Source organism: Lithobates pipiens, unplaced genomic scaffold (assembly GCF_037356315.1).
Source record: "Lithobates pipiens isolate NorthernLeopardFrog02 unplaced genomic scaffold, aLitPip1_a1.2 Scaffold_3, whole genome shotgun sequence".
NCBI classification, from domain to species: Eukaryota; Metazoa; Chordata; class Amphibia; order Anura; family Ranidae; genus Lithobates; species Lithobates pipiens.
Genome location: NW_027507790.1, coordinates 197322057 through 197344965, shown reverse-complemented (window position 1 = coordinate 197344965; position 22909 = coordinate 197322057). Strand labels below are relative to the sequence as shown.

Sequence of the window (22909 nt, the reverse complement as noted above, 5' to 3'; positions counted from 1 at the left end):
GTACATGTCTTCTTGTACTACAGCATCCTAGGGAAACATATCTTTGCCTCCATAGGCTAAAGGTAGGGCAGCATTGTCAGTCTAAGAATGGAAGTTACAGAGGGAGCTAATGCTGCAAGGGTCTTTTTATTACAAGATCATTAACCTCACAAGATCTCATGGGGGGGACTGTTTCACAATTTTGTGTTTTTTACACCAATTTTGCCACTATTTTGTTCAGGTCACCAATGTAAAAGGCAGAAAAATGCCTGTAATCTGTCCCAAAGAAGCTCATGTTCTTTTTTGAGCATAGGGCATTTCTCAGGTGTTTTTCTTCAGGTGACAAAATGCTTCTTTGTGAATAGGTACCATTGAAATGAATGGGATTTTGCTTGTAGGGCTTTTTTTCTGGTGTTTTTAGGAACGTTTTATGAGATGAAAACGCTCAGGTGTGAATGAAGCCTTAGGGTTTACATACTGTATGCTGTGGGTTGTCATGCTGAATTATGAAGTTCCTCTTCACGTTCAGCTTTCTAGCAGAAGTCTGAAGGTTTTTTGCCAATATTGACTGGTATTTGGAACTGTTCATAATTCCCTTGACTAAGGCTCCTGTTCCAGCTGAAGAAAAGCAGCCCCAAAGAATGATACAGGACATTGTTGTCACATGTACCACACAGCCAGTACTTGACAGAAATTCCTGCAGCTGCTTTAGGCCTGATTCACACCTATGCATTTTTAGTGCTTTTTACATTTTGCATCTTTGCACTAAAGAACATGTTCCAGAGGAAACCATGTTAAATGGACTGTAGTGCAAATCTGCAAAATGCAATAAAACACAAAAAATGAATAGGTGCTTAACCTCTTCCCGTCCGCGCTATAGCCAAATGGCGGCTACAGTGCGGACCTACATTGCCGGGAGGCCACCAATAGATGTCGTCCTCTTTGCACGCTCCCTCTGCGGGTTGTGTGTGGTGCACTCTGTGATCACCGAGTCAATGAGACTCGGGTGATCGGAGTAAGGGGCCGATCCCGACCCCTTACCACGTGATCAGCTCGCAGCCAATGTCCGCTGATCACGTGATGTAAACAGAAGCTCGGTAATCCTTTTTTGTTTCTCCGCGCTGACAACGTGAGGAAAAAAAGGGACATCGAAGGGACATCGGTCCCCAAGAGGAAGAGGCAAAGCCGCCTCATCTGGGCCAACCAGCACCGCCTGCCAGTGCCATAAATTGGTGCCCACCAGTGAATATCGGTGCCACCTATCAATGCCCAAGAGTGCCACCTATCAATGCCCACCAGTGATTCCAATCTAGTGCCATCTAGCAGTGCTGCCTTTCAGTGCCACCTATCAAAGCCCTTCAGTGCTGCCCATCCGTGCCCGCCAACTGTGCCACCTCTCAGTGCCCATCACTGCTGCCTTATCAGTACCCATCAGTGCTACATAAAAACCCAGAGGTGATCAAATACCCCCAAAAGAAAGCTCTATTTGTGGGGAAAAAAGATTATTTAATTTGGGTACAGTGTTGCTGCAATTGTCATTCAAAGAGTGAGAGCGCTGAAAGCTGAAAATTGGTCTGGGCAGGAGAGAGGTTTATGTGCCCAGTAAGCAAGTGGCTAATGTTGCTGTAGGCCTCTTGGCAGCTTCCCTGACCAGCTTTTTTCTTGTCTCTTCATCAATTTTGGAGGGACGTCCAGTTCTTGGTAATGTTACTGTTGTGCCATATTTTCTCCACTTGATGATGACGGCCTTCACATTGTTCCATGGTATATCTAATTCCTTTGAAATTCTATTGTACCCTTCTCTTGACTGATACATTTTTAACCGCTTCCCGACCGCCTCACAAAGATATGCTGTGGCAGAAGGGCACGTACAGGCAGATTAACGCACCTGTATGTTGCCCTTTAAGAGGCGGCTTGCGTGCGTGCACCTGCCGGGAGCTCCGTGACCGCGGTCGCTAGGGTTGCGCTTCGAGTTCGAGTCTAACTCATGTTCGACTCGAACATTGCCTGTTCGGCGAACAGTGAACAATTTGGGGTGTTCATGGCAAATTCGAAAAGCCGCAGAACACCCTGTACAAGTCTATGGGAGAAATCTAAAGTGCTAATTTTAAAGGCTAATATGCAAGTTATTGTCCTAAAAAGTGTTGGGGGACCTGGGTCCTGCCTCAGGGGACATGGATCAATGCAAAAAAAAGTTTAAAAAACTGACGTTTTTTCGGGAGCAGTGATTTTAATAATGATTAAAGTGAAACAATAAAAGAGTAATATTCCTTTAAATTTCGTACCTGGGGGGTGTCTATAGTATGCCTGTGAAGGGGCGCATGTTTCCCGTGCTTAGAACTGTCCCTGCGCAAAGTGTCATTTCTGCATAAAAAAAGTCATTTAAAATCACTCACGGCTATAATGAATTGTCGGCTCCCATAATACAGAGAACACTCATTGAAAGTCATTGATAAAATATAAATAAAAAAATAATTAAATTACCAGGTCCTTCAGGTCTGGTATGGATATTAAGGGGAACCCCACGTCAAATTAAAAAAAAAAAATTGATGTGGGGTTCCCCCTAAATATCCATACCAGACCCTTTATCCAATCACGCAACCAGGCAGGCCGCAGGAAAAGAGGGGGGGGGAGAGAGCGCCCCCCTCTCCTGAACCGTACCAGGCCACATGCCCTCAACATTAGGAGGATGCTTTGGGGGGGACAAGGGCCTCATCCCCACAACCCTGGCCGGTGGTTGTGGGGGGTCTGCGGGCGGGGGGGCTTATCAGAATCTGGAAGCCCCCTTTAACAAGGGGACCCCCAGATCCCGCCCCCCCGTTTGAAATGGTAAGTGGGTACAAAAGTACCCCTACCATTTCACAAAGAAAGTGTAAAAAATAGTTAAATAAGACAAACACACTTTTGAAAAATTCCTTTATTAAAAATAAAAAAAAGATTCCAGCAGTGGTAATCCACTCTTGCTATCCAGCGACGGATGATCATCTCTCCGGGGTCCAGCGATGGCTGATCTGATCCAGTGACGGGTGATCTCTCCCTCCAGTCCAGCGCAGCGCAGTCCATCCATGCATCCTCTGTGTCAGGTCACCTGAGACCAGGTGACAGATGCACTTCGTAGGAGTCGGAAGTGCACTGCTAGGTAGTGGACCTTAGGACTGACTGCTGCAGATTGTACCCAGGAAAATTCGGGACACAGGTCTACTGGATCACTAACACAGATCTCAGTAGGAGCTAGAGCATAGATTCCCCAGGGCGCGGAGTTTAAGAGCCAGCAGGTGTTCACCAGAGCCTCCAGTGGTGAGGATGGACTTGGCTGCAGTCTGGCTCCAGGTGGCGGCCCCTAGGGTCTCACAGCTCACACTCACAGTAGACTGTAGGAGAAGGAAGCAGCAGGTTGGAACAACAAGAATAGTAAGGGGATAAGGCAGAGGTCAGGGCAACTAGCAGACAGGAACAACAGAGTACACGCCAAAGGTTCAGGGTCACAGGCAGACAGGGATGGTCAGAGACATGCCAAAAGGTCAAGGTCACAAGCAGACAGGAATCGTTGAGAACACCCCAAGGTCGGTAACAGAGACAAACGAAGAGCACACGGCAAGCGGGAAACAGGAAGCCAAACACACAATGAATACACAATGGTTGATCAGCACTGTTGGCTTGCAGTGCACAGGTTAATATAGGGTTCCCTGATAGGACCTGGGGTGGAGCCATGCTTAGAGGAGAGGTTATAAAAATCACCAGGTGGAAGTGGCTGGCCTCTTAGTCAGAACACATGAGGGGAGTTAAGCAACCAGAGGAAGATCACTGCATAACCATGACACTCTGTCTCCACTGTTGGAGACACTGCGGGATGCCGGCGGCCTGATGTTTCTTATGAGGAGAGCTGGGCCACCCGTCACCTGACCCCGCCCCCTCTGATGCTAGTGGGGGAAACTGGGCTTCCCCAATGACGTATGGGTGACCCCGCCCCCTTCTGATGTAACGGAAACCTGCGAACCCATGCGAAAAATGCAGTTGGTTTTACACAGAGTGGCCTTGGCCTCACCCCCCAACTGCATCATTGGATTTGATTTACACCAATGGGAGCCAATGACTGCACTGCTATAAATCTATCCAATCAGGACCAGAGACACCGGTTGGAGCTGGTATGCTCGTCCCCATTGCTAGACTGTATTCAGGTAAATAAAAGGGGGGCCTCTGGGGGGCTGCTGTATCCTAGAATCATAGAATGCATCCTGCAACCCTTGGTTTGGATTGGATAATGGAAGTCAGTGTAGCTTCACTCATTCCCTAAGCCCTGGGGAAAATTCCCTTTACAAAGTGAATATTGTATTTGCAATTTGCGCAGTTGCGGGCGGCGCGCTTTCACTCTCGCTGTGGGAGCATGCCTGCGAGTTGGACGGACTCTGTCTGCCGGTGGCCCGCAATCGCCTAGTAAAAAAGCAGAATGGAGATCTGCCAGTGTAAGCAAGGCGGATCCCCATTCTGACATGGGACGTCTACTCTTCCCAGTGAGCGGGAATAATGATTTCTGTCATGTCCAAGTGAGCCCATCCCCCCTACAGTTAGAACACACCCAGGGAACACACTTAACCCCTTGATCACCCACTAGTGTTAACACCTTCCCTGCCAGCATAATTTTTACATTGATCAGTGCAATTTTATAGCACTAATCAATGTAATAATGTTGTAAAAGAAAAACAAATCAGTGCAATAATAAAACCCCTATTAAGATAAAAGCTGCTGAACACCAAGGGTCAATATTCAAATCCCTGAGACAAAATGTAAAAAACAGCAGTGCAGCGCTAATGAAATATAAAATAAAACCAAAATTATCAAATGTCCATATAACTCATATGAAGAGCTATCTATGAGACCTTCAGTGATGAACTAATAAATCATGCAAGTGACTTTGTGGGGAAAAAAACCTCCACCAATGATAAAAGTGGCTGCTCACCTCATGGTGTGGACCCCTTAATTATAGAGGGTCAAACACTCTTTCCCAAACGGGGTTTATGTCCGATAGCAGATCCAAGATGATCCCTTCTTATGGTCGGTTATTGCTGTTGGCCATCACAGCTCCCATAACATATGAGTCATGCAAATAAAAGGCAATACATACATGTTAAAATTAGACAATTAAAAACTTAAAAAATGGCACTTAAACCAAGTGTCTGGTGTATGCAGCGTATGTAACAAAAGCAACGATGGCCACAGGTGACATCCGTCCGTTCGTACGCTTTACGTCCCTATGGGCGGGACTTTATCAGTGTATCATTTATGTAGTTGCTGTTGTGATCATGATTTAAAAAGAGTAAATCCAGTTGATAGATAATAAATGGCTTCACAAGTTTTTGTGTATTCATATTATCTGAAAAATGGCCAAAAAAATCATAAATTCTGCCAGGGTATGTAAACTTATGAACCCAACTGTACATACCATAGTTTGTAGGTAAACTTTCATGCAAACCAATCAATATACACTTATTGGGATTTTTTTTTTTATCAAAAACATGTGGATTATGCTTTGGCCAAAATTTATGAAGACGTGTTTTTCTTTTCTTTTTATTTTTTTTAACAAAATTTTATTGGCTATGTTTTGTAGAAGAAGGTAATTAATATTGGTTGGTTTTTGCATGCCTGTGCAATTACCAGTTAAAGTAGCGCAATGCGGAATAGAAAAAAATTGCCTGATCATGAAGGGCGTAAGATCTTTCGGAGCACAATTGGTTTAAAACTTTGCACACATTTTTTATTTTTTGATGCAACTGGAAAATATTTTAGCTAATTTAAACTGAAAGTTCATGTAGTAGTGTCGAGATAAAAGCTGTTGGTGGGTAGGTTGAATAAAAATTCTGGTAATATAGGTGACCAATGTCCAGGCGTAAACACTGTCATGTGAGGAAATACTATATAAATAGATTTAAAGCTAAATTCCCCTTTGTAAAAAGTGCAGGTAAGGAGGTGCATGACAACTCCTGAACTTATTTCTGTTATTTATATCTAACAGGTTTATGTATTATATATATATATATATATATATATATATATATATATATATATATATATATATATATATATATATTTATTTAGTGCTGATTGGATTGTCTGTCCATATACAACAATAATTATCATACTTGGCAATTCCAATGTTGATTAGAGGGTCTTCATGTGTCGACGCGTTTAACCAAAACTAGCTTTATCAGGCCGCATGAAGACAACACAGCAATCCTCTAAAGAAAAATACTACTTAAAATATTGTCGTAGAAATTTGGCTGCTATGCTATGCACACAGCCCCATATTCTGCTGTGCTTCCAAAGAGCACCCATTTTCATCCTAATGATATAATGCTTTAGGCTTACCTTTTCCAACCCATTCATCCCAATGAACAGACTCAACCATCCTTCTTACATTCTCAGTTCCATCCTTATGCCCCCCCTCCCCCCCCCGGGGGCTCAACATCACCTTTTATTATCTCCCAAAGAATGACAAACAGGAAGTCCTGCCCCCAACAGGCAGGCACTTTCCTTAGTACAGAAAATGACATCACAGGAAATGACATACATTAAAGGGGAGGGCATTCACAAGAGGAAGTGCACACACCCCCTTTTAGTCAGCATGGAGCACAGACCATAGTGTTTTCAAAGTAAACAGTATGGAGTGAGCTCATTATGATTCTTAAAAGCTTGAGACAATCTGCGGAGACATTGCTACTGGTGTTGTTAACATACGGTACTAGTATATTAACAAGGCCGATACCAATGTCCCAAATGTATCCAAAAAGGATAACGTAGCCACACAGAGATAAAATAATATGTCTATCTCGTTATGTAGACTTCGCTTCTCTAATGCCCATATTCATTTGAAGGCAAGAAGCCCAGCGCATTGCGCTTGGTACCTACAAACCAACAAACATCCACAGACACAGAGAACAAGTCTCAAATCCGATGAGAAGGTTTTCATACTGACTTTTTACCACTGGTCTCGATTTGACCCAAGTACGCTCTGCTAGAGCGCTCCTCGGTCAAACCGGACACAGGGAGACAGATGACAATTTATAAAACACACATCCTAGAATAAAATGTTATACATTCAAATTTTCCACAACAATATATCTATACATATAATAATAATAATAATAATAATTACTATAATATGTGTGGAACATGCCTCAGTAACCTAGCACCAATATGCACAGAATCCTGTGATTGGGCAGGAGGAGGGGAGGGGCAGGCATAGCAGCTGCACCAACTCTAATGTTGAAGATGTTTAGACCTGAAGCATCAGCATCAGGCTCCTGGAAATACAGTGATAGCTGTCTTCTGGGAATGCAATAAAAAAAAGTCAGATGTAAATTATAGAGATAAACCCAGGAGATGTTATGCACCTCACTGGACTAAACTCAGTGTGCCTTCACTTCCTGGAATTCAGCCTTATCATAAAGCATACCCAGGGTTAGGACTCCCAACTCTCATGAATGAGCAGTATCAGTGGGTGAAACGTTGTTCTTTCAAGAAAACCTGTCACTTTCCTCTGTATGCACAGAATGATGGCCTCTTTTAAAGAGTATATAAGCCATAAAATAAAAATGTAATGTATTATAGTCCATACGTGTGGTGGCTGCATTCGTTTTTCTTTTTTGAGACTCTTGTTTGCTTTAGATTCACCTGGTATTTCTGTGAATAACACTCTTGTCTTCAGATGGCTAGGACACTGCAATTCAGTCAAAATTAAAAATATGTTTATTCTGTACTTGCAGAAAATATTAGACGGAATGGGCATCAAACCGTAATATGATTATGGAATTTACACCATGGACACTTGAGTTGCACCTATGTTTAGGGGCAAAGTAGTGATAGCTGCTGTAGTGAGGTGCATAAAAATAAATGAAATGTCACTCTGATTTCTATAAATTAAAAAAAAAAAAAAAAAGTAAACCATGCCTTGCTATGTATCAGTGCAAGGCACTGGTCTTTACCACCGGCACACAACTGAGACCAGCCAGCACACTAAAACCAATAGTATGTTTGCATGCAACAAGTGTGAATGGGCCCTTAAGCTGGCCCTACTATAAAAAAAAATTCTCATTCCTATTAGAAGACGTAGCCATACTTCTGTTACGTGGGAGTAGGGATGGTATAACTCTGATCAGCTGTGACAGTGTATAAATCGAACTTTAATATATTGCTTGTCTTTATGTGTCCAGTAGGTGTCTGTACAGGAACATGACATCTCAGCTTCACGTCTTCCCAGTGCATTAGAAATCCGTGAAAGGATTCAAATATTCAGGAAGTGTAAATACTGAGAAGACAGTGGGAAAGCAATGTTTTCATGCATTGTTCTGTCAGTGTGTCCATTTGTGCTTCCGTCGTCAGAGGTTTGTGTGCTTGTCATTAGGGTCACATTTTGCAGTTTCTTATTACAAGGGTGGTATATAACTCAATTGATTCATTGTTATGGAGATATTGTAATGGGCCATTTGGCAGAAGGCGCTTCTGTATATATCACCATCATGTTGTTGGATATTGTGAAATATTATGAAATATTGTAATGAGAGATTTAACCTCTTGCTAACCATCTAATTCATGTGGATTGGTGGGCCTTAATACCTATGTTTGCATATACACTCACTGGCCACTTTATTATGTACATCTTTCTAGTACCGGATTGGAACCCCTTTTGCTTTGAGAACTGCCTTAATTCTTTGTGGCATAGATTCAAAAAGGTGTTGGAAACATTCCTCAGAGATTTTGGTCCATAGTGACATGATAGCATCACGCAGTTGCAGCAGATTTGTCAGCTGCACATGATGTATATGTAATAATATCTATTGCATTAAGATCTGGTGACTGTGAAGGCCATTGGAGTACAGTGAACTCATTGTCATGTTCAAGAAACCAGCTTGAGATGAGCTTTGTGACATTATTATTATTATACATGATTTATATAATGCCAACAGTTTGCGCAGCGCTTTACAATGTATAGGGGGGGACAACACAATTACAGTACGGTTCAGTACAAAAAGGTACAGGAGGGCCCTGCTTGTAGAGCTTACATTCTAAAGGGAGGGGGTGGTGGTACAAAAGGTAATCGCTGCAGAGAAGGATTTGATGGGGGTGGCTCGGGGTGCATGTGCATTACCCTGCTGGAAGTAGCCATTAGAAGATGGGTACACTGTAGTCATAAAGTGAACAATAGAAAAAAAAGAGCTGCATACAACAGCGGCAAAAAAAGACCCTCTCGGGGACTTTGAGGCAGTTAAAGAGACAAGTAGTAAGATAAAAGACTTAAGCAAATTTATTGGTATATAAACTTAAAATCAGAAAGATAAAATGTAAATACAGCAAGGTACATAGTAAAAAATTGTAAATGCCTACAAATGCATAAACATAAATTACACAGTACCCGCAACTGTGGGATATGGCCAACCAACAGCCTGGTGCGAACCAGCTATGGGGATCCCAGGTTGTAACCCGACATGTTTCGGAGTGAATCCTTCTTCAGGGGGTTTAATTTTAGGGTACACAGAAATTATATGTAGTATGACAGCACAAATATATGTATGTATCTTCAAGCAGAGCCGAGGCCCCCAAGGATACAACACAGAAGGGGGTATAGAACCGACAACCTGCAACCAGTGTGTGGTACCACAAGGATCCACCGAGAAAAAACAGAGGACCCAGCTAGGCTGTGTAACAGCCCTGGACAAAGGAGGAGGGTATGGTGTATCAGGAGGTGGCTGTGATACAATGCATATCCTTATAGAATCCAAACCTGGCGCCAAATGGAAGATGGGTCCTGGCATCTAAACGATGCTCAAAGGGGCCCAAAGTGTGCCAAAAAGATATCCCCCAAACCATTACGCCAGTACTACCAGCCTGGACCATTGATACAAGACAGGATGGATCCATGCTTTCATGTTGTTTACTCCATTTTTTGACCCTACAATCTGAGTGTCGCAGCTGAAATCAAGACACAGCAGACTGTTTTTACAATCTTCTATTGTCCAGTTTTGGTGAGCCTGTAGCCTCAGTTTCCTGTTCTTAGCTGACGAGAGTTGCACCCGGTCTGGTATTCTGCTACTGTAGCCCACCTGCTTCAAGATTCGATGTGTTGTGTGTTCAGAGATGGTATTCTGCATACCTCGGTATGGGTGGAAGATCAGCAAGGTCCAGGATGGTGGAGAGAAACTTTGGCGCAAACTCAGCAGGCCGAGCACCTGCAGGTTGTTTTTCCAAGATCGATTCTCCATGTCGATTGCCTTTTCCTGCAATGATTTACTCTGCCTCTGAAAGGCCCAGAGTTCAGTAGAGTCCTCCTGCAGAGTGTCCTTAACCTGAGAGATACAGCCTTCCATTTTTGTGAGGTGTCAACAGAATTTTTCCATGTCATGGTGTATTAAACTCACATCTGTGGTAAGGTGATCAGTCTTTGCCATTAAGGATTCCTTGCTGGAGTTGATTGGCACCAGGATATCAGTGCTAGTGGGCCATCCAGTCCAAGATCTGGTAGAGAAGTCTTTGTAGGCACCGACATGGCTGCTGGCAAATGCCTTACGGTCAAGATGCTGAATAACGTGGATGGATGAACCTTTCACTGGTAAATATTGTGGATGGATGAATTTTCCACTGCTAAATAGCATGGCTGGCGACCCTTCCGCTGCTAAATAGGGTGGATGGACAAACTGTGCGCTGCTAAATAGCATGGATTGACAAAACTTCCCCTGCTAAATAGCATGGCTGGACAAACCTGCTGCTGCTAGATAGGGTGGATGGAAAAAACTTTCTGCTGCTAAATGGCGTGATTGGACAAGCCTTGCAATGTAGAATAGCATGGATGGACAAATCTTCCACTGTAGAATAGCGTGGCTTGACAAATCTTCTGATTTTAGAATAGCATGGATGGGCAAACCTTCCTCTGCTAAATAGCATGGATAGATGAGTCTCTCGTTGTCTGCTATTGTATTTGCAGCTGTCAAAATACTCAAACAGTGGCTGTAGATGATTGGCCGCATTCCATGTTCAGTCAACTCTTTTTCAACCCAGCCCCTTACGTTTCTTAGTCAAAATTTTTTGAGCCAGGTGGATTTGGCAGGCCGGTTTGTATTGTAGTTGATTCACAGGAATTGGACTATACTAACAGGTAGAGAAGAGTAATGGCCTCATTAGTTGAATCTTCTTCATCATGGCTAGCAGTGATGATTTCTAAATCAAGCACTGTTGCTTAAAGTGGTTGTAAACCCTTACAAACCACTTTGACCTACAGGTAAGCCTAGATTAAGGCTTACCTGTAGGTCCAAGCAATATCTCCTAAACCTATATCGTAGACAGCGGCGCGCAGGCGCACTGAGCGCGGCATTTCCAAGAATGGAGCTGCCGCGCGTGTCGACTCCCGTGCGCATGCGCGGGAGTGACGTCATCGCGGCTTTGCCAAATGACAGCGGCGGAGCTGCGAGACGCCACCAGCAAGATGGATGCGGCAGACTACAGGGGACAGTGGCGACTTCGCTGGCTCCTGTGTCAGGTAAGTGACACATAGTGGGCTACTATGCGATGCATAGTAGTCCGTTATGCTTTGCCTTTGCAGGGAATGAAAGAGGAAGTAAACCCATCAGGGTTTACTTCCTCTTTAAAGTAGTTTTAATGCCTCAATGCAGTCCCTGCATGGAGGTAAAAAAAAAAATGCTTGACTACCTTTCTTGGCTAATATCATGGTGATAACATGCGAGGTGATAACATGCATGGAGGGCCAGGTCATAGTTGTGCTCCCAGGAAGGTGTGCCTAAACCACAGGATTGGCTGGGCAGAAATACAAAATGTATGGCAGGTTTTCACCTACAGTTCACCCATAAACTAACAAAAAGATCAGGTTATATAGAGGCCTTCCATATGCAACTAAAGTGTGTCTAAAGCCCCCTACACACGGGCCGTATTTCGGATGACATCCGCCAGTTAATTAAAAACTTTCCAACATTTGGCCCACCTGTACTGCAGCCGGTCCAGCTTCTGTCGAAGGGGCGTGATCGTATAAGGTCTGCTGGCTGGCTCCCGATCGGCGCTCTCAGCCAATGACTAAGAGCGCTGACTGGAGTGTTCCGACGTGGGGGGGAGGGGGTATTTCCCAAGCAGAACATAATAGAACAGCCGGGGAGATCATTGTACTATCATTGGATTGTTATTACAGCAGCTCCATTCTGAGATGTCAAAAAAAATTAACTAACAGTGTGTACAAGGCTTAAGCAATCCAAGTGTTAATGCGGTTTTAAAGTGGGCACAGCTTTCTCTGTTCTCTCTCTGAACTTAAAACCTCATACATACTGCTAGCTCTTTTTCTCATTCAACCCAGCGGGCTGCATAAAGAAAAACTGACCGCTCAGGTCAGAGCTGCTGTATTACCAATCCAATGTTGGTACAGCGATCTCCCCACCAGAACACTCTGATTGAGGAGCTGGTCAACAGACCTCTTTTGGTCATGCTCCTTCGACATAAGCCGGCCTATGTCAGGACAGCTGCAGTACACAGGGATTTACCTTGAGCATGGTTTAATTGTGGCATTTGGTGCCTTTTTCACCTTGATCCTGCTTGTGTCATGGTCTCCCATATCTTTTATTTCCATGTGAACTTTGCATGGATCACGTTGTTTCAAGCATCATCTCTTTCTCCATGTCCCTGCACACAGCAATAGTGGTCTGATACAGTTTATTGCAGCTAATTAGTGTAATTCTGTTGACATTAATCATCAGGAGGAACTTCACAAGGTATTTCCGTGATGATCCGTGGTAGAAAAGAAGAATCAAAGTGTTTAATTCACGCTTGGTACTTCATATGTTGCATCTGATCATTTTTAATTTTCTTTTTTTTTTCTCTCTATATTTAGCGGGGGGTGAGGGAGACATTGTGGAGTCACCTATTTAAATCAGCCTGGTATGTCTCAGAGTTGCTGTCGCATTGGGTTATGTTAATTAATTGATGCTCTCTGCAGCTGTATCTTTATTCCCATTTTGAATTCGTAGTTCATGCATTTGCTGTCATATTTTTTTCTTTGCCAATTTCAGCAAGGCTGCCTCTTCCTTCACTGGCACAATGTGTTCCCCTAATAAAAGTACAAAGCATTAGTCTTTCTTTGCCTGTATGTTGCTTAAAACACACATTACATATCTTGTTTCTCAGCAAAGCCTAGTCCAATCTTCTCTAACCCTTGCGTTTATCCACTTCTTAAAAGAAAACTCTATGCAAGAGGGTCTAATGAAGATGCAATATGAATTGATATTCTTTTTGTTTTTGGGTAGGTGTTAAGTCCTGCTCCATTTTTATTTTTTCTGCCTGCAATTCTTCAAAATCCTCTCTATGACATTGACTTTCATGTTTGTAATTCAGACAGAACTAACCATTGCAGAAAATGCAATTTTACCGAATAGTACTTAAGCTCTCAATACACGGCTTGTATTTTGTGTGATTTCCTGCTGAATAGGCTGACATCAGAGCCTTTTGGTGGCCCCTGTGTGCACCACATGGCTTGACCAAATGTAAAAAATTGACCTAGCTAGGTGGTAAATTATTAATGTTGAAAAATGATTAGTGGTTCTAATTTTAAGATTTTTTTTTTTTTAAAGGAGTTGTAAAGTCTCAAGGTTTTTCACCTTAATGAAAGGTGAAAAACCTTCTGTGCTTCAGCTGCCCTCAGAGCCCCCCCCACCCCCATTATTTCTTACCTGAACCCGATCGTTCCAGCAACAAGCATGAGCCCAGCGCAGCAGCGGGACTCGTGAGCGTGCCCACATGGGTGTCACCATGGGGGCACCGATGTAGGAGGAGCCAGGAGCCCTGCAGGAGCACCTCAGAAAAGGAAGATCAGGGCTGCTCTGTGCAAAACCCTTGCACAGAGCAGTTAAATATAACGTTTGTTATTTTTTTTTTTTTTAAAGAACAGACCTTTACAATCACTTTAATGCATTTTAAGTTAAAAAAAATGCCCTAGTAGTTAGGTCCATATATATTTGGACACAGGCACAATTTTCATACTTTTGGCTCTGTATGCCACCAGAATAAAATTAAAATGAAATAATCCAAACAAATTTGAAGTGCACACTTCCAGCTTTAATTCAAAGGGTTGAACATAAATATCAAGTACAAATTTTAATAACTCCAACCATTTTTATACAGTTCCCCCATTTTCAGGGGCTCAAATGTAATTGGACAAATTAATATAATCAAAATTTAAATGTTCATTTTTAATGTTTTGTTGAGAATCCTTTACTGGTAATGGCTGCCTGAAGTCTGGAACCCATGGACATTACCAAAGACTGGGTTTCCTCCTTTCTGATGCTTTGCCAGGCTCTAACTGCAGCTGTCTTCAGTTGTTTGTGGGTCTTTCTGCCTTTTTAGTTTTGCCTTCAGCAAGTGAAATGCATGCTCACTTGGGTTGAGATCAGGTGATTGACTCGGCCATTGCAGAATATTTCATTTGTTTTGCTTCAAAAGCTCCTGGGTTGCTTTTGCAGTGTTGCATTTATTTGGATTTATGCTATTTAAGATTATGGTCACATTACACATTTATGATTGTGTTATATTTTCTTCACATATGTTCTCATGCACATAGTCTTTTTGTGCCCAAACTTAGTGTTGCACTTTATAATTTGCATAATGTTTGTGCATTTTTATGCAACTCTGATTTTAAAACAAAATATTTTGGGTGCGTATAATACAATTCATCATATGTGCACAGCATAGTTACACTATTTGAATTTATGCTATTTAATGTTTATGGTCATATTGCACTTTTACAATATAGTGTTATATTTACTTTCATATATGCTTTTATGCACAGGTTCATCTTGTGCTTAAACCTAGCACTGCATTTTATTTTTTGCATTTTTGCTTTTGCAATGTGTTTTGGATCTTTGTCTATCGCGTTGTCCAATCACCTTTGCTGCATTTGGCTGAATCTGGGCTGAAAGTATATTTCTAAACACTGCAGAATTCATCCGGCAACTTCTGTCTTCTGACACATCATCAATAAACACCATGCCCATGCCATTACACTGCCCCCACCATGTTTTACAGATTACAGATGATGACTTGTGCTTTGGATCATGAGCTGTTCCAAGCCTTCGCCACGCATTTTTCTTACCGTCATTCTAGTACAGATTAAAGTTTTACTAAACCTAGTAGTTCATCTGCCCTCCACAGTGCCCACAGCTTATAAATCTTTTTACATTAAAATATTGCCACTATATACCTTTTTGGATGATCTGTATACCGTGGTTACATGATAAACTGCAGTTTCCTTAGTGCTGAGAGTTCAGGGGGTGGAGATTTTCTCACTGCAGCCTGTAAACCCAATATTATTTGACCTGGCTATCTTTGAGAACAAGTAATAACAAGTAACAGTAAGTGTTTTCTCCAGCATAAAAGACACAACTGAGCATGTGCAGGTTGAGGTTGGCTACTTTGCCTTTTCTTTCCAAGGTAGACATTGCAGACAGAGGAGGATCTGTGCATACAGAATAAAACAGCCTTTATACAATGCAGAGGATTAACCCCTAAAGTTCCACAGTGAGTATAGCAAGCATGCTATTCTGCATATACAGACTGATTTTACTGTTGTGTGTTTAGTAACACTTCAATCTTAGTTCCATCTTTCCAAAGAATGCTTTTCCAGAATTGGTCTGGCTTTTTTGGATGTTTTTTGGCAAATCTGGCTTTTCTGTTCTTCAGGCATATGAATGGTTTGCACCTTGTGGTGAACCCTCTGTATTTGCTCTTGTGAAGTCTTCTCTTTTTTTGTAGACTTTTACAATGATATGCCCACCTTCTAGAGAGTGTCCTTCACTTGTCTGGATGTTGTGAATGGGTTTTTCTTTACCATAGAGAGGATCCTGCGATCATCTACCACTGTTATCTTCTGTGGACGTCTAGGCCTTTTTTATGTTGCTGAGCTCACCAGTGCGTTCTTCTTTCCTCAGAATGTACCAAACAGTTTATTTACTCACTCCTAATGTTGCTGCTATCTCTCTGATGGATTTGTTTAGTTTTTGAAGCCTTAAAATGCCCTGTTTCACTTGCATAGATTCCAAATGCTGCAAATACCACACTTAGAATAAACTATAGACATTTACCTGCTTAAAGCGGTTCTTCACCCTAAAGGGGAAGTTCCGCTAATCTGATCCCTCCCCCCCTCTGGTGCCACAATCGGCACCTTTCAGGGGGGAGGGGGGTGCAGTTACCTGGATAATCCAGGTATCTGCACCCACTTCCGGGCAGACCCCCGCAGACGCTCCGCCCCCCCCCGTTGTGTTCTGGGAAACACACAGTTCCCAGAGACACAGCGGGGGACCATAAGAGACGCGCAGCGCGACTCGCGCATGCGCAGTAGGGAACCGGGCAGTGAAGCTGTAATGCTTCACTTCCCGATTCCCTGACAGAGGATGGCAGCGGGGGCAGCAGCGAGACGAGTGATCGCTCGTCATCTGCCGCCGACATCGCTGGACCCTGGAACAGGTAAGTGTGATTTTATTAAAAGTCAGCAGCTGCAATATTAGTAGCTGCTGGCTTTTAATATTTTTTTTTTTTAGGTGCCGCTTTAATTGATGAAGAAATAACTAAGGTGTAGCCCACACCTTACCATGAAATCACTTTTGATTCAATTGTCCAATTACTTTTGGTCTCTTGAAAAAGGGGGATGGCTATTCTTAAGAGCTGTAATTCCTGAACCCTTCCTCTGATTTGGATGTACATAACCTCAAATTAAACCCGAGAGTGCACTTTCAGCTCATATCCATTATATAACTATAGTTTGAATATGTTTTGGCAAACACCTGAACAAAAACGAAAATTGGGCCTTTGTCCTAATTTATATGGCTCGAACTGTATATCCCCCTCTCTCGATCCAGTGCCATGCCCGTCCACACAAGTTACCCCATAGCAACTGGCTTGCTCCCCCATGGGAGAACTTTCAGAAAAAGAGGAGAACCGAGCAGGTAAGTATAAGCCTCATGCACGTCTAAGCACACCTAAGTCCTAGGTGTGTTTAGCACTTTAGCATTTATTCATTTCAATGGTCAGAATAAATTAATATTCTGGCCAATAAAATGAATTACTGCCAAACGCTTGACATACACACATTTCAAAAATGTGGCTGTGGCGCGTTTTTAAAGCTGCTCTTCTCTTGCCAGGGGAAAAACATTTAAAAAAAGCCCCATTGTGCTTTGAGCCTAACTTTTTTTTTCTTTTAGGAAAAAAAAATTAGCCTTTATAACTACTTTAATATTATAATTACTTGGGGAATATTTGTAAGAGCATAGGGAACTTTGGGATGGTGACTCAATATGGGGTACTTACTGTATGTTATCAGTATGTCGTATGCAGTATGTTTTCTTAAAGTTCAACTGAACTTTTAATAATAATAATAATAATAATTATTATTATTATATTCAAGGATTGACCAAGTAAAAAAATTAACAGACTTTGTGGGCACATAATGAGAGATTTTATTACAACATAAAAAAAACATATAAACAACATACAAACACCCTGTATGGACACATTTACCAGTTACCCAATAATTCAGTTATAGAGGACTGAACCTACTTTACTTTAGCAATTTAATACTGTATCAAAGTAAAAGAAACATTTCTGATCCAGTAATGCCTCCAAAAACTTGCTTGTCAATGCGTTTCACCAAAATATTAGCTTCCTTAGGACAGATACTGGATAGGTGCTGGTATATTTTAAAATAAGAGTACATATGTAATTATTCAATGTAGTATATATCTTTAAGTATGAATTATGATTGTTACAACATTTCACCAGGAGGAGTACATATACACAGACTAATTGCATATAAACATAACATGTATGCTTGCCTGGTAAACTTGTGGCTCAAGGTGTGGGAGAACTTGACCAAACTGACAAACAACCGAAATGGGTCTATAGTAGTGGGATACACATATATCGTGTGGTCTATAGTAGATACCACTAAATAAGACAGAAAACAACAAGCATGTACATTATAGATTAAGGTGCTACTATAAAAGTCCCCCAATTCAAAGACCGATTTATATTAGACTTGGCTCTCACCTGGTATATATAGTCATGTATAGGTATTTGAATATAAATCACACACAGCAGTAAGTGGTCACAAATTCCCACTATAGGCATGTTCAATACAATATCTAAAAATGAACCAAGTCAATAATTAGATATTGACCATTTAGATAGGGTGTATATATAATAGAGAAACATTACCAAAGAAAATATCCGGAGCCTATATACGAATGGTACTTACCAATAATACCAAGAAATGGCCCATGGATACCAGACCAAGTTATTAAATGGGTAAGTATACAGTCCCCTTAAGTATAGAGGTGAATGGAATATCTAAGAGAGGGGGCATAGCAAACTATAAGGTATTTGGCATACGAAAAAAATAAAAACGCACGGACCCACCTGAATGTGTAAAAACTGCGCTTATCACATGGGGGAGACTTTTTGTTGGGGCTCAAGTTGGTATAGCCGCATACATAGGAGAGAAGCGTACCCCTGTAATAGAAGCAATTAAATGGAATAAAAAAAACACTTTAGGACATAAAGTCGCATAGTGGTTACTGGAATGGTTGAGCAAAAATATGGCTTACCTTTTTGGTGCTGCACCCCTGTGTATGGCTTTCCTTGCTGTGTGTGGCCCAAGCCCACGTGCATAGCAATCTATATAGGGGGAGAGGAAGTAGAGGGGTGTCACGTACCTGGTATAGGAGCCCAGAATGCAGGGAGAGGCCTCTCATAAGCCTCTGGCTCGAGAACCCCTGGAAGTGGAGACAGGGACTCAAGAGTTCAGAGGGCACAAGTGCCAAGCTGGTGCAGGACTGGTCCGAACCCTTGGGGAAGCGGAAGAACCATAGGAGCGCTGGGTCAGCAGGCACTCGGCAGTCAGGCTGGAACAGCAGGCACTCAGCGGTCGGGCTGGAACAGTGGGTGGCAGCAAGCACTCAGCGGTCAGGCTGGAACAGCAGGTGGCAGCAGGCACTCAGCGGTCAGGCTGGAACAGCGGGTGGTAGCAGGCACTCAGTGGTCGGGCTAGAACAGCAGGTGGCAGAAGGCACTCAGCGGTCAGGCTGGAACAGTAGGTGGCAGCAGGCACTCAGCGGTCAGGCCGGAACAGCGGGTAGCAGAAGGGGGTCGAAGGTACGAGCCGGATCGGTAACGGGCGGGCAGCAACGGTACCAAGGAAGAGGCAAAAGCGTAGTCAGACAAGCCGAAGGTCGGTGGCAGGCAGCAAACAGACGTCGTCAGGAACAGGCCAGGTAAACAGGAATCAAAGGCAACTAGGTAGCAGATAGCAGGATCACCGGACACGCTGTAGACTGGACAGCAAGGAGGCACAGTGACAGATTCCTTTAAGTAGCCCTTTGGGCGCCAAAAACGGTCGCACGGCGTGTCTGTGTGTAACCATGCGCCCGTTTGTGACCCCGCGCACCCGCGTGCGCCCGTTCGTATCATCGCGCACCCGTGTGCGTCTGTTGCACCAAAAAAGCCAAGTCATGTGATGTAGAACAACCTGCATCCCCATCTTTGATAGGACATAAAGCAGGGAGATAGCCGGTCACATGGCATATAACATTACCATGTGATTGTAGTTGTGTGGGTGTAGTCATGTGACCACAAATCCACCTTTTCAACTAATTGAACAGATAGCAATAGGAAGTGAGAAGGGCCATTTGACCACAAACACTTCTGGACAAATAAAAAGATATCTGATTGCATGACATATACCATCAACAGTGTGACCATAGTTATATGAACATGGTCATGTGGCCAAACAAAACACTTCTCAAATGGTTCAGCAAATATTAACAGGAAGTGAGCGTGGTCACAAGACCGCAAATACTTTCCAGTGATTGAATAGATTTACACATCAAGTGGAGAGCTACATAGAGCAAGTCCTCCATAAAAAGGGCATCTGCAGCAAATAGTGCAATGACATGTCACACACACACCACGCAAGTTGCACACACGCAAAACAAAAACGCATCAACATCATGGCATCCATGATGGGGGAGCTCTAAAATAAACATTTTAGTAATGTTTGCATTTTGCCTAAGGTTATTTACCTATCATTTTGGTACTAAAAATATTGTTCTGGTTTAGCTCTTTGTTAGGCAACTACTCTCTACAAAAATATCCTGCTTGTATTGTGAGAACAAAGTAGCCATGGCATATAATTAATTTAAAGGAGAAGTACAGCCAAAGCTTGTATTAAGCAAAGAAATGAACTGCACTCCTGTGACCTGGTTTCAGCAGACGGCGAGCTGAAGTCTGCTGACGTCACAGAGCCAGTCCAGGCTCGGGCAAGATCGCAACACTGTATTTGGGATCTGCCCACATCCCTGAACCGCCACCTGGCTCAGGCTCTCTGTGAGCCGCTAAAAGCCTGAGCTGACCACTCCCGCCTCCTCCACAGCCCAGCGATCCAATGAGCGAGGAGGGGGCAGAGCAGAGGGCGGTGGCTGACAGTCACCAACTCTCTGCTCAGGGAGCTGTGAGAACTAAGCAATCTGCTGTGTCAGATCGCTTGGTTCTCAGTGTTTGAGCTGGTGGGGGACAGATGCAGCATTACTCCGATTCACTACCTAGGTAAATATAAATATGCATAGACCCCATACTTCTCTTTATTTAATCGTACATCACAGCACACAGAGCCATAGTACTTACTATGTGGGTTATAGTCTACCTTCAGGTGCTGGACACTCACGCACCCTAAACAGGAAGTTGCCTCCCTGGTCACGAGTGAAGATGTGCTGTGCTGAGCTCCTCTGGATCAATCCTTGCTGGGGCTAGCTATGCAACCGAAACCATTCAAAGTGTCTTTTAGGCCAAATTGAATGGTACCCGGCCTTGTGTCCGAAGAATCAAGGTTTTGCCTGTACCGCTTCTCTTTTTAGAGAGCTGGCCCCCGGGATCCAGTACTTTTGGTATTAAGGACAAAAGTACTGGATCCCGGGGTCCAGTTCTCTAAAAGAGAATTACTGGCGAGGTGCTTTTTACAGGTCCAGGATTGTGGGTTCCTGGTTCCTGAAGGTTTGTTAACAGAACCCATTGTGAAGGGTGAAGATTGGGTCTGTTGGTTTTACCAGAGAAAACCCTGCGGCAGGAAAGTTAAGTGGAGTTTTTCTAAGGAATTTTTACATTTTCTTTTGAAATGTCTCCTTTAAAGTAAATGTTGTCATGCCTAAGTGTCACCACTGGGGGCTGTATGGAACACACCTTCTCATGCTTTGCTCAGAGTCACGCTGTGTCACAGAAGCAGCAGACTTTTTTTTCCCTCCAGCTAGCAGGCAGACGTTTGGGGATTTTGCTTCCTCCAGACAACCCCACCTGAGCTGAACTCTTCCCCTCTTCAAGAGGCTGAGTATAAGGGAGAACTAAAAACGATCGGCAATGCCGTTTTCTTTCACCGCCCCTACACAGCAGCAGCTTCCAGGTGTCCTCCACGCTATCCCTCCCTCACTCAGCCGATCCCATCGCAATGCAACTGTGGGGGCGTCCTCCAATGCGGGCGTGTGTTTAAAAAAAAAAAAACACTCCATTTATGCTGGCTGCAAAATTGTCAGAGAGACATAAGAGCAAAGAAGAGCATGAAAGAGGTTTTGGTGATACAGGCATTTCCTATTTGACACATTTACTATTTTCATCAGGCCGAGCATTAATAGCAGCGGCAGTAGCTGGACTATTGCTCAAGAAGTAGATGCGATTTCTTCTGGTAGTACCTCTGCTTTGTGCATCAGGCTATGGACAGAAGGGGGGGTTGAAATGCCCCCAAAAATAGCTAAGGGTTTCCCTCAAGCTTTGGAAAGCCTACTCATCTCTACAAATGGCATCCTCTCCTGAGGGGGGGTGGCTGGTCAGAGTGAGCATCAGGGCCATGAAATGTCTGCAACTGTTTTTAACACTGCAGCCCCTGTTTATTTTATAATAATAATAATAAAAAAAAAGTTTAGCTACTTTAATCGCATCCCAGTGTGGGTCAAAATGCGACAGGTTTTCTTCCATTACCCAAGACCCTCAAACTGAGGAACTAGGGTCAGGAGAAGACGAATTCAGGGAACCGTGGGGAGGCTGATGACTCCTCTTCGGGGGTGTCAAATGCGGGAGAATCAGCTGTTCCAATCTTAAGATTGATGGTGCAGTTTTTTGCTGAATAATCGCTCCACATTTATGTACCCTTAACTGAGTGTTTGGGTTCACTAAAGCTGTGCATGCCTTTTCCTGTCCATTCATTGCTGGAAAAGCTTTTTGGTATCTGAGAGGATCACCCAGATAAGCATTTTTTTCCTCCTAAAAAGTCTTCAAACTTTATTCTATGGTGGAGGAAATTCACTAAGTAGGATATACCCGCACTTAACGCTGCCATATCCTCTGTGAATAAGTTTGACTTGTCCGGCAGACAATGCTCAAATGCTTAGGGATCCAATGGATAAAAAGGTGGAATTCCTATTGAAAAAAACAAAACAATTTTTTTTCTCTGCTCAGGCTGGGCTGACAGAAATTGTTTAATCATTGAGAGACCAGTTTAAACAGGTGTGCAAGGTTATCCTGCTCAACAAGCCCAGGAGGCAGCTTTATGTTTGCAATAGTTGCTATGAGAGATTCTATCCTTTAGGCCTTGTGCCCTTCCCTAAGCGCCTTGTAAGAATCTCTTGGCTAATCTTCCTTTTTGCGGTGAAACAGCTATTTGGGGATCTTTTGGATAATACATCCAAAGAAATTCTAGTGGAAAGCACCCATTTTGCCATTTTAGAAAATTAGTAAATGTATTTTCGTTTTAAAGATCCTTTTCCTGTGCCAGAGGCATCAGCCTCCAGGCAGTCACGGCGGCTTCCACCATCAGGTTCAATCCAATAGGGGGAATTCTTCTGCAGTTCTCAAGGATCTG

The 22909-nt window shown here is 43.1% G+C and overlaps 1 protein-coding gene across 2 annotated transcripts in view; it reads left to right on the top strand.

Annotated features, from left to right (window-relative positions):
• The window catches only part of NDUFAF2 (NADH:ubiquinone oxidoreductase complex assembly factor 2), a 220965-nt gene that overhangs the window by 70063 nt on the left and 127993 nt on the right, over positions 1-22909 (top strand). The window lies entirely within an intron of this gene.